Here is an 11812-nt window from a genome sequence, read left to right on the forward strand (position 1 = left end):
TATATCTCTAGAACAGATTGCCAGCCAAAGGAGCTAAATGCTTTGATGAGCACAACAAGGATGAGACGAAAAAATAGTCTTGTGGATTTATGTGAGGAGTCAGAAAAAGTCCCAAATCTTGTGCACTTTCTTCATTAACCTTACCACGTCCAGAGCTGTCTTCCAAGGTCACAGCCCCCTCCACAGGCGATGCAAAAGGAGAGGAGGCAGAGGACCAGACTCCTAGCGGTACCAGAGATGAAGAGGAGGATCCGTATGGAGACATGCCAGCACTGGAGGAGGATGAGGAAGCTGATGCAGTCCTGGAACCACAGGTTAGATGCTCATCCAGAACCAACAGAGGTGTCCCACCCGTATGACTCTCCTACTTCACAGGGTCGCCGTCACCTCAAGAACCTTCTACATGGGAGGAGATGCAAACTGCAGAAGCCTCTCTCTGGAGGAAGGCCGCACAAGAGATGGATGCACTGCATCAAAATAAGACATGGACCCTTACTGACCTACCTCCCGGTAAGAAGGCCATACAAAGTAAGTGGCTGTTTAAGATTAAGAAAGGGGCAAAAGAATAAGTGCAGCGCAAGGCTTTTCTCAACGCTATGGCAAAGATTATGAGGTATGGCTGTGAGGTACAGCAGCATAAGAATGCCTTTGAGCATTGCAGCCGCCAAGCAAATGGAAATTAGGTACATTGACATTGCAATTGCCTTTCTTCATGGTCAAATTTCAGAAGCAACCTTAAGGTTTTATTAAACCACATGAGGGACCTTTAGTGAGCCAACTGCAAATGGGACTTTATAGACTTAAGCAGACTGCTAGGGCCTGGAATCAGAAACTGCACAAAATGCTGATGCAGCTTGGGTACAAGCAAGGCCATGCCGACAAGTGCCTGCACAGCAAGTCAAGTGATGGACCATTTTTCATACGTTTTAGCGTTTGTTGAGGACTTGATTCTTGCCACAGCAAATGACAGACACTATGTACAGGCTGTGAAACACCTAAGCAAAGAGGTTGAGGTCAAGGAACTGGGAAAGATCCAGAACTACCTCAGAATCCAAGTTGAAAGAGAAGAAGATGGGTCATTTCTTCTAAATCAACGGCAAAAGATTCATGACCTTATCCAGAATTTGCAAATGCAAGATGCACACCCAGTTCCAACGCCCATGGCTACTGACTTCTTAAGGAATCAGCAGGATTTGAAACCATTGCCTGACAACATAGAATACAGGTCAGCAATTGGTAGACTTTTGTATCTTGTTACCACTTGTAGACCTGTTTTAGCTAATGCTGTGGGAATTCTTAGTGGGAAGGTAAATGCCCCCACTGAACAGGACTGTGCGGGTGTGAAAAGGGGGGGTACGGTATTTGAAGGGCACAATGAATTGTAAATGGAGGTTGCCAGCTGTTAGTAATCCTGAAAAGTTTGGGTATACTGATGCAGATTGGGCTGGATGTACCACTGACTACAAATCCACAGGTGGATAGAGTATGTATTTATGTTTGGGGAGGGGTTCAATAAATAAATAACAATAACAATCTATATATATAAATGTAAAAATCGTGAAACTGCGTTTGACACTTTTCTCCGTAACCGCTTGACCGATCGTCCTGAAATTTTGACACAACGATCCAGGCCACTCCCAGAGCGTTGTTGGGGGCAAAAATCCCTCAAATCGCACAGCTGCGCAGGTACAGACCTGCTTTCCCACCAACTCAAACAGCGCCCTCAAGTGGCGTAATACCCTCCTCCACCCCCTCCCTTCCTGTGAAATATAAGCCACACCCACAAACCAAATGACATCATCATCAACCAAGCAAATGAAATCAGCAAGGCAGCCATTATCACAGGCCGCAGCACGGCCTCTGTTTATGTAGGCCCCCACTAGGCCCGAGGGGGGGGATAACCGACAGCAACGCACTTGGGGGCACGGCAAGGGGTTTTTACTTTACAATTTAGCAGCAATACCCCCCCCCAATAAATACCATCCTTCAAAACGTCATGAGATACGCTGGTCACGGGGGGGGGGGGGGGGACAGAATAGATCATGGATCGGGACACGTGGGGCCAATCACAGGGATTAGCCACAACAATGCACCACACCCACAAACCCCGCCTCCGCCACAATATCCTGTAAAACAGGGGGACTCTGAGGCTCAGGGGGATCTGAAGGGGGTCTATTACCAGACAACCCACAGAGTCAGGCCAGGGCCAAGGAATGGAGATGCAGGGCGGAGGCCTCGGGTCACATTTAAATACTAGCCCAAGCCAAGGGCTCGCTTCTACTTTACAGCCTAAAGACTAGGCCTAGGCTCCATTTTACGGACTAGGCCTCAGCTCTATAACCCTTTAAATACTATCCCGAAAGGAGCCCTGGGTGGGAGGAGGAGCCCAAATAGGTCATGGGCTGACGTAGGGTGGGGGGGGGCAACTGTCCAACAGCCACTAAAACAGCCATTCCACCCCAAGCCCAACCAAAACCTGTCCCGGCGGCTGCATTAATAAACGCCTGACAGCATTAGGCAGTTGTTCATAATTTCTCCTAACACGCACTTGGGGGCACAGTGAGGGTTTTTCGCTTTATAATTTAGTGACCGTTGTGTCACATGCGAGGCTATGGCGGCCATTTTAAGTAAGGGCAGTTGTTCCCCTTTTAACCTAGACTTTACCGTGTTTCGCCGAAAATAAGACACTGTCTTATATTTATTATTCCTTAAAAAAAAACCCACATTGGCTTATTTTTAGGGGATGTCTTATTTATTATTACGTGTCCAGCCTTGCCTCTTCCTTGGGGCCCTCCAGAACTGCGCCTATCACTATGTCTTATTTTTGGGGTATGGCTTATATTGCGCAAATGCTTAGAAATCCTGCTATGGCTTATTTTATGGGTATGTCTTATTTTAGGAGAAACAACTGATTGTAAGCCTCTGTGTCTTTTTTTAAAAAAAACACACAACCATGCACTTTCTCTCCCCAGTTTAAGTCCTCAGATATTTCCAGTGGCTACCCCCCCCCCATTTACAATCCCCTACCTTCCCCTTGCCACTTCCTGGGTTTTTTATGGAACTGAACAACTCAGGTACTTCAGAACGCGCCTTCTGCTGCCAGGCCCTTGCAGGGCCAGACAGAGGCCTGGGCCAGGTAGATAAGATAATGTGGCCCTGTTTTTAACCCTTTTGTTACTTTTTCCATTTTACTGATTGTGAATATGCAGACCGAGACCCCCTTTAGATTTGGAGGCCCGCGCCAGGTGGCCCATATGACCCCCCTCCATCTGTCTGGGCCTGTCTGTTGCTACGGAGCTATGGGGCTTCGCTATTTGACACCCCCCCTCGGGATTTTTTAAGTAGTTCTCTGCCTCCCAGGGCACATTATCACCCCCGATCCTTAATCTAAATATATAGAAATGCTCACGATGCGTGCGCATGGGCCAATGTATGGAGATACAGGGGGGAGGGGACAACAGAGGGCTCAGACAAAAGTAAATACTGGGAAATGGAACCCAGAAACTGACAGCTCCTTCTCCAAGGCTGGGGGCCAATGTAGGAAGATACCGGGGGTAGGGGCCAACACTCCCCAGGGACAACAGAGGGCTCAGACAAAAGTAAATACTGGGAAATAAAACCCAGAACCTAACAGTTCCTTCTCCAAGGGTGGGGGCCAAGATATGGAGATACATGGGGGAGGGGCCAACACTCCCCAGGGACAACAGAGGGAAGGATATCCTACCGAAACACAGGGATGAGCCGGGGTGGAGGGAGGAGGGGCAGGATACGTCATGGATCGGGACAGGGGGGGGGATCACAGAAAAGAACCACAGCAACGCGTGGCCGGGTCAGCTAGTTGTAATGATAAATACACATGCTGGGGAGGAACCCCACCCATTTCCATAACAATCTTCCCAATCCCTTAAATCCCACAGATGTGAGAACTGATATAGTGGGAATAATGGAAACCTGGTGGAATGGAGAGGAGTGGGGCACAGGTATCTCTGGGTAGGAACCCTTTAGGGCCGCAGGTGGTGCTGTGGGTTAAACCACAGAGCCTAGGGCTTGCCAATCAGAAGGTTGGCGGTTCAGATCCCTGCGATGGGGTGAGCTCCTGTTGCTCGGTCCCAGCTCCTGCCAACTTAGCAGTTCAAAAGCACCTCAAAGTGCAAGTAGATAAATAGGTACCGCTCCGGCGGGAAGGTAAATGGTGTTTCCATGTGCTGCTGTGGTTCGCCAGAAGCGGCTTTGTCAAGCTGGCCACATGACCTGGAAGCTGTACGCTGGCTCCCTCGGCCAATAATGCGAGATGAGCGCTGCAACCCAGAGTCAGTCACGACTGGACCTAATGGTCAGGGGTCACTTTACCTTTACCTTTAGGAACCCTTTAGATGTTTCTCCACAGAGACACAGGCATGTGGGAGAGACTGTAGTTGACAAGACAAAAGCCTCAAAGGGCGGAAATAATAAAGTGGGCTTCCTCCCTTTCCTCTTTCCTCCAATGGTTGGACTCGCTATAACAGCCCCCAGCGCCCCATGCAGGAGCTGACCTGGGACTTATGGCAGGGCAAGGACTGAGCTTCATGGGAGGAGAGGGTGGGTTGGATCAGGCCTCCTGTTCAAGGATCTCTCCCTGGTCGACTTGAAGTCATGGCAGATTCCTGGGCAGGTGGGAGAAGTCAAGGCAGGCAGCCCCCAAATCTATCTCTCTTTCTCCAATATGGCTTTGATTCCTCCCCCATAGATGCTTCCTTTCCTCCCTCAGCCCCCTAACTTCCTCTGCCCTCCTCCCTCCGCCCCTGAGGGTCCCCTTTGCAAGAGGACCCCCTGGCAGACTCACCATTCGTGCCAAATTGCTCCCAAGCCCTCCCACCTCTCCATCCAGAGGGGCCTAGCAAGAAGAGCAAGGAGGGGGCAGAGGAGGGAGAGGGGGGTCTCTATCCAGCCCTATCTTGCCTCCATTAACCCTTCCATGGACTCCCTCTCTCTGGACCAGGCATGTCCAAAGTGCGTTTGGAGGACCTAATCTATCTGCATACTTGCCTTGGTACCCGGGCAGAGCCAGGAGCGCCCCAGGAATTCCTGCCAGGGGGAACCCAGAACATGCAGAGGGGAACGGAATTGAGGCCTCAGTTTGGGGGTGGGGGGACCCCCTTGGCGGGCCTCCCATTTCTATTCCCTAAAAGGGGTCCGGGGGCAGGGGAGCTGAGCATCTTGCAATGCAAACCCTGCCGGTGCTCCCTCTGCAGTGAGGCCCCCCTGCACCCCCACCCCGCTGCATTTCCCATAGTAAAAGGCAGGAAGGCTGATTTCTTTTTGGGGGTGGGGTTTGCAATGCGAACCCTGCGAATGGAGGGTCCCCGATCTGCAGCCGGATTGCATGGATCGGGGCCTCTGCAGATAGCGCCCAGGAAGAAGTGAGTTGTTCTTGGGTGGGGGTCTCTGCCCCTTTCTCTCCCCGCCCATCGCCCCCTTCCCCGCCCTGCAGCTCTACCTCTTTGTCCTCTCTGCTCCCCCTCCCTTGCTAGCTATTCTACTCCCATTTCCTTTCCCGCCGCAATATATAAAGGGCTGGGGGCTCTCCAAGGATGCGCCCCCTCTGGGGGAGGGGTTCCTTTATCCCAGCAGGGCCTAAATCAGCCCCTCCACCGCTCGACTGATCCACAGAAAGAAGGGGGAGGGGGAGCACTCCCTTACTTCCTCTCATCCCCCCCCCTCGCCCAAAAGTCTGCCCTCCCTTCCCAGCTGCCCTGTTTGCAGATTCGGGGGGGGGAGCGCGTCCTTCTCCCCCTCCCCACAACCCCAAATCTCCCCCCAACCCCAAAAAAATTTCGCACCTTTTTTCCTCCTCCTCTGCAGACCTGCTCCTCTTCTGGGAATGTGAATGGCGGCCCCTCCCCCTCCAACCTTGGGCCCCCCCTCCCCCCTCCAATCCTTCCTGCCTCTCTAGGAAGCGGAGCTCACTGACCCATGGGGAGGAATGAGTGACGCCTCCCTCCCAGAAGACACAAATCCTCCTCCTTCCAAACAAGCTCTGAATATCCTGTTTCTTTCCTATAATCTCCCAGGTTCGATCCCCGGAGGCGGCAGGGAAAGAGACTCCCCCCCCCCACCTCCGAAAAAGTCCTCCGGGGCAGGAAGGTGGCACAGCTTACATTCCCCCTTCATCTCTTTTAATCCCTTGCCGGGAGGGAGTGATTGAGATGGGGATCCGGTCATTTTCACACCCATTTCCCAACGTGGCGTAGGGTGTCCCCGTTACAACAGCCCTGCAATGTAGAGTGGAGTTGTTATGCGCGTTTGAGGCTTGGAATAGTAATTTAGGACAACCCTAAATGGTGTTATCCCTTGACATTATATCGTACAGAACCATAGCATCACAGAATCTTAGAACTGGGAGGGACTGGAGAATCATCTAGACCAACCCCCTGCAAGGCAGGAATCTCAGCTAAAGCATCCAGGACCGATGGTCACCCAATCTCTGCTCAAAAACCTCCATGGAAGGAGAGCCCACCACCTCTCATGGGAGTCTGTTCCCCTGCCAAACAGCTCTTGCTGTCAGAGAGGCTTTCCAAATGTTTAGTCAGAATCTCCTTCCTTGCAACTTGAAGCCATTGGTTTCTGCAGCCTGTGGCAGCTAGACTGTCGATTGGGATTAGCCACTGAGACCATATAACCATTTAACCAGGCCTTTGGTTGATTTGATTGACATCCTGTGCCCTTTTAAAATGTTTATTATCGGGGGTGGGTGGGTATTGGGTTGTTTTTATTTTGCTTTTGTATTTTGTGGTTTTATATTTTGATTTTATTCTGTGAACCGCTCTGAGACCTCAAGGTATAGGGCAGTATATAAATTTGATTAATAATAATAATAATAATAATAATAATAATAATAATAATGGAATAGAGTTATATTTTCTTGTTGCTGCATCACCCTGTGGGCTCATGTTAAGCCAGTCCTTTTCACATGTCCTGCTAGTAAGCCAGGTGTCCCCCATCCTCTCTTTGTGCAGGTGGTTCTTCCTGCCTAAGTGCAGGACTTGACATTTCTCTCTGTTGAAATTCATTTTGTTATGCAAGGAGGTGCCCCAGCAGAGCTGCTATTCCTGTTACAGGAAACATCAGGGGAAAACTAATAGCGCAAGTTGCGCCCAAATTCTCGGTCCTCATTTTCCCAAGCGGTGGATCTATGGCTGGGCAGGATCTGTCCCGCCTCAGACTGCAGGGGAGGCAGCTCACAGGATGGACTGCTCTCCAGTGCACCCCTTTTCCCAAGGGAGGAGGGTCCTGGCTGACTTGGTTTGCTTCCTCAAGTGGTGGAATCTATGTGTCCCAGAAAACAGGGTCTTCCTTGCAGGCTGAAGTGGTGCAGTCCAGATACAGGCTAAACCCCTGGGGATGTGGAGGAGGCAGAGACTTTGGGCCTCTCCCTCCCTTCCCCACCCCTTTGAGAGCATACCAGGCCTCACTTGTGAATGATGGGTTCAACCGTTCCTGAAAAGAGCCCTGAGAAGTGGCCACACCAGGTCCATGTGCCCCGATGACGTTCAAAGGGAGCTTCCTGTCGGCCTCCAGGCAGCTTGTAGATTTGTAGAAAGTTGACCTGCCAAACGCACACTATAGACATCCATAGGGTTTCTCCCCTATGTGTGTTATCTTGGGGATAATTTGATATGAGCTTACAGTGAAGCATTGAACACACACTTAGGTCGCCTCCCCGCTGCATCGACGTCTCTCTGGCACTGCCCACTAGGAGGCGAGTCCTTCCTGGTTATGCCACTAAACAGCCCATTTATTCCTGATGCCCTCAGAGATAATGTTTATCTGAACACTTCCCCCTTCACATAGCCAAGAATGAGGTGTTGCAACACAATCTATATATAAATGGTGAAGGTGCATGTGTGTTATTCCCCAATTTTCTCCCAAAAGCACCTACCCGATCGCCCTGAAATTTGGCCACAACTTCAGAGTCACATGAGAGCAGGTAAACATGAACTTACACTGACCAGCAGACACACCAAACACAGGAAAAAACCGGGATTTTTGGTTTTAAAACATTGCCCCCTCCAGTGGACATCCAACAAACAAGATCCAACATAGTGGCAAAATCCCCCCCACTCCCCATCCACCCCACCAAACAAAATCCTACATACACCCAAAATTCCCCCCACTCCTCATCCACCCCACCAAACAACATCCAACATACTGGCAAAATAACGGCCACTCTCTATTGACCCCACCAACGCGGGACACAGCCCACCCCGGAGACCAGACCTCTGCCAGAGACCAGCCCACCCCAACAGTACCCCAATTCCCAAGGACCCCCCTCCTGCCATGGAGGTAACTACCCCAGAGACCCCCTATGGCGTTTCACCTCTAGGGGACCAGCAAGAGTTAAGTTGTAAGGGAGGTGAATAGCCAATAGGAGCTCTCCAGGCAGAAGTAGGGGGATCTACGGAGAAGCAGGCAGGGATGAGAGGAGTGGAGTGGAATTGATGAGAGAGGTGGAGAGGATTTGAGATAGAGAGGGTTAGAGAAGCTAGTGAGGTGAGCTGTTGTGCTGAATCTGAGAGAGAATTAATAAGGGAACTACAGTCAGGGAGGAAAGTGGGGAACTTAACCTGAGTTAAGTCCATCCTTAACCTGAGGTACCACTTTAGCTAATCGGGCCTCCCGCTGCCGCCATGCTATTGGTGTATGATTATTGTTCTTTGTTTTCAAATAATTCTTATTTATTTTCAAATAAAACAAAATACAAAAATACAAAATAGAAAAAAGCAAAAAGCAAAAAAAGAAAAAATACAGGACATAGAAAATTAAAGGGGGGGAAATCATCTTAAATCTAGTTTCTTAACATTGTAGACTTCCTCACATCTCCCTCAGTGAGTTCATTTTTATAACCAAACTAAGCAGTTTTTATTTATATCTTGAATCATTCTAACATATTTTTTATAAACCTTAAACAATTTCTCATTCTATCTTATGTCATTCAACATATTTTTTCCTTAACCTTGAACAATTTCGTAATACATCTTAAACTATACTTAAATCATTTCTAATTTCATATTCGCCTGCTAATATCATTCCCAGATTGATCAATTAACCTAATTCTAAAAAAAAACCATAACCATCAATCAATATACTTTATTCGACTGATAGTCAGAACAAAAAAACATTTCTCAATACAAAGATAAACAGATAAAACTGAAGGCAAAAAACCATAACTAATCCCTTTAACTTTAATTTCTCCCCAAAGCCCATATTTCATTCCCAAAAATATCCATATAAACAAATACTATTTCATCTAATCACAATTAAACATTTAAATCTAGTTCAGCCCCCCCCCCTCCCTTGGAATCTGTGTCTCCAGAAGACTCAGCCAGCTCCTTAAATCGTTCCAGATTCGAACCATCTTAATCAATCAGAGAAAATTATATGTTGAAAGCTTTCACCCCACTCCCACTCTTACCCATTCCAACCACTGCTCTACCCTCTTTGTCCCCTGCTGTCCCCCCAATTCTTTAACAGTTGCACAATACCATCCAATTGTATTTCCACATTTCAACCCTCTTCCATTTTTTGTTCCCCTCAAACTCTGTCCCCAGCATGCATCCTGCCCCCACCCTCTCACTGGGCGGGCATCATTCCATGCTGGTTCCTCTTTGAAGGTCTTTTGGATCAAACATGGATCCTGTCTCCCCCCCCCCCTGGAGGAACAATGATCCATGCCTCTTCTCCTTCTTAAAGTATTTCATGATTCAAGTCTGATGTTATTTCAACTTTGTTCTCTTCATTCTCTGTTGGGATTGGTACTTTTCCATTGTGCTTACGCATCTCATCTCTAAAGTCCAAAAGTAATTCCAAAAATAGTTTTTCAAAGTCAACAAAGTCAGATGTTGTGTCTTCCATCTTACTGGTCATCTCAAATTTCATGGGAGTAACAGAGCAGGAAATGGTGCTGACTGTATTTCCAATCCTTAATACTTAAAGTCACGTCCGGTCTGGTTTCTAACTCTCATTTTTTAATCTTCTTCATAACTTAAAAGTCTTTAATCCAGCGCTGAGAAAAGCCTTTCAGAAATTTACAACATATTGTAGTCTCTCTTCAGTGTTGACAGCTCTCAGCCTCCAAGAGGAAACAAATTCCTTTCTATTGTGATGTCATAATGGTGGCTCGTTGATCGTTGGCGCATGATTTCTGTTCTCATCCTGAGGTAAAGTTCTCTACCCGAGGTACGACTTCCAGATTAGCGGAGTTTGTAACCTGAAGGGTTTGCAACCCAAGGTGTTTATAACTAGAGGTACCACAGAAAATAACTTTTGGAAAACCTCTGAAGGCAGCCCTGTTCAGGGAGTTGTTTTGTTTGACATTTTCTTATCTTTTATATTATGCTGGAAGTAATATATGGGTGTGGTAACAAGAAGAAGAAGAAGAAGAAGAAGAAGAAGAAGAAGAAGAAGAAGAAGAAGAAGAAGAAGAAGAAGAAGAACAACAACAACAACAACAACAACAACAACAACAACAACAACAACATGTCCCTTCTTCATTAAACACAACAACAACATGTCCCTTTGTCATTAAACCCAGGTTGGCACAATTCATTCATTCTGCCAGGGCTCCAGTTAGAGATGTAAAACTTTCGGAAATTTTGAAGCTCGGAAACCCCCACGGGGGGGGGGAGATTTTTGGAAAAATTGGAAGAAGAAAAATGCTACATTAGCACTTCTTTTTTCTTTTCCAGATTGAAAGTCATTCTGTTACTTTAGAAACATAAAATATAACTATGGACAATTTTAATGGGCATAAAATTATCACAACGAGCATATTAAAAAAATATAAACTGAAATTTAACTTGGCATTCATCACTGTTTGCTATGCAACATGCTTACTCCACCTCCCATGTTTTGTCCATGAGACCTTCTGTATTTCCTCACACTGATGTGTGTGGTCTGTTAACCACTTTAGCTACTACTATATGCTTAAATTAGTTTATTTCACTTTTTAAAGACTGTCTTACAGCATTTAATGTTTAAAATATTTTCATTTCTTTTTTCTTTCATAACACTTATCTGATTGCCACAACAGCACATACACTTGAAGGCCCTATATCTTCTTCCAGTGCTTTGAGGCCTAGTGAAGAGGAACAGAACCAATGCATACCACACGAATGCAAAAACAAAAAAAACTGAAACCTTTTTCTTTTCTGGTGACAACAGCATAAAGGAAGAAATGTATCTTTTTATTGCATTGGAGAGTTCAGTTTGTAACCTAGGACTTGCTTGTCCTCACAGAAATTAGAATAATCTGATACCTTACATATTTTTTAAAAAATGATTTATAAAATATTTGAACCCCTTATTTAAAATATTTTATTCATCATGTTAAAATAAAACATTCCATAATCTATTTTTTATTTTTCCAATTTTTCAAAAAACAAACAAACAAAAAGGCTTCAGGAAAAAAAACAGTTTTTTCCCCCTGAATTTTTCCGGGGGGTTTTCCAGGCCTTCACATCCCCAGTTCCAGTTCATTGTCAGCAAGATTAAACAGATGCATGTTGGGCCAAAAAAAATTATTAATTTCACATAGAGGCTGAGGATAGGAGGGGAGGGACCAGGAGCGCGACCTTGGGGTCATGTTAGGTAACTCAGGGAAAATGTTGACCCCGTGTGCAGAGGCTCAGAAAAATGCAAATCCCATGCTGGGGATGTTTAAGGAAGGGATTCGAAATACACTGTATGGATCTGATAGGGAGTGATCTGATAGGGAGATCTGGCTCTGCATTCCAATGTTCTATTCCAGGGGTCAGCAAACTTTTTCAGCAGGGGG

General features: G+C 47.0%; 1 protein-coding gene across 1 annotated transcript in view; it reads right to left on the reverse strand.

Annotated features, from left to right (window-relative positions):
- LOC148687215 (uncharacterized) overlaps positions 1–5893 on the reverse strand; it is a 42960-nt gene extending 37067 nt beyond the window's left edge. Inside the window, 1 exon segment of the mRNA XM_088664268.1 lies at positions 5820–5893. The gene's annotated coding sequence lies outside the window, so the exon portion shown is untranslated.
- Between the last annotated feature and the right edge of the window lie 5919 nt (positions 5894–11812).

Source organism: Zootoca vivipara, chromosome 2, assembly GCF_965207765.1.
Source record: "Zootoca vivipara chromosome 2, rZooViv2.hap1.1, whole genome shotgun sequence".
NCBI lineage: Eukaryota > Metazoa > Chordata > Lepidosauria > Squamata > Lacertidae > Zootoca > Zootoca vivipara.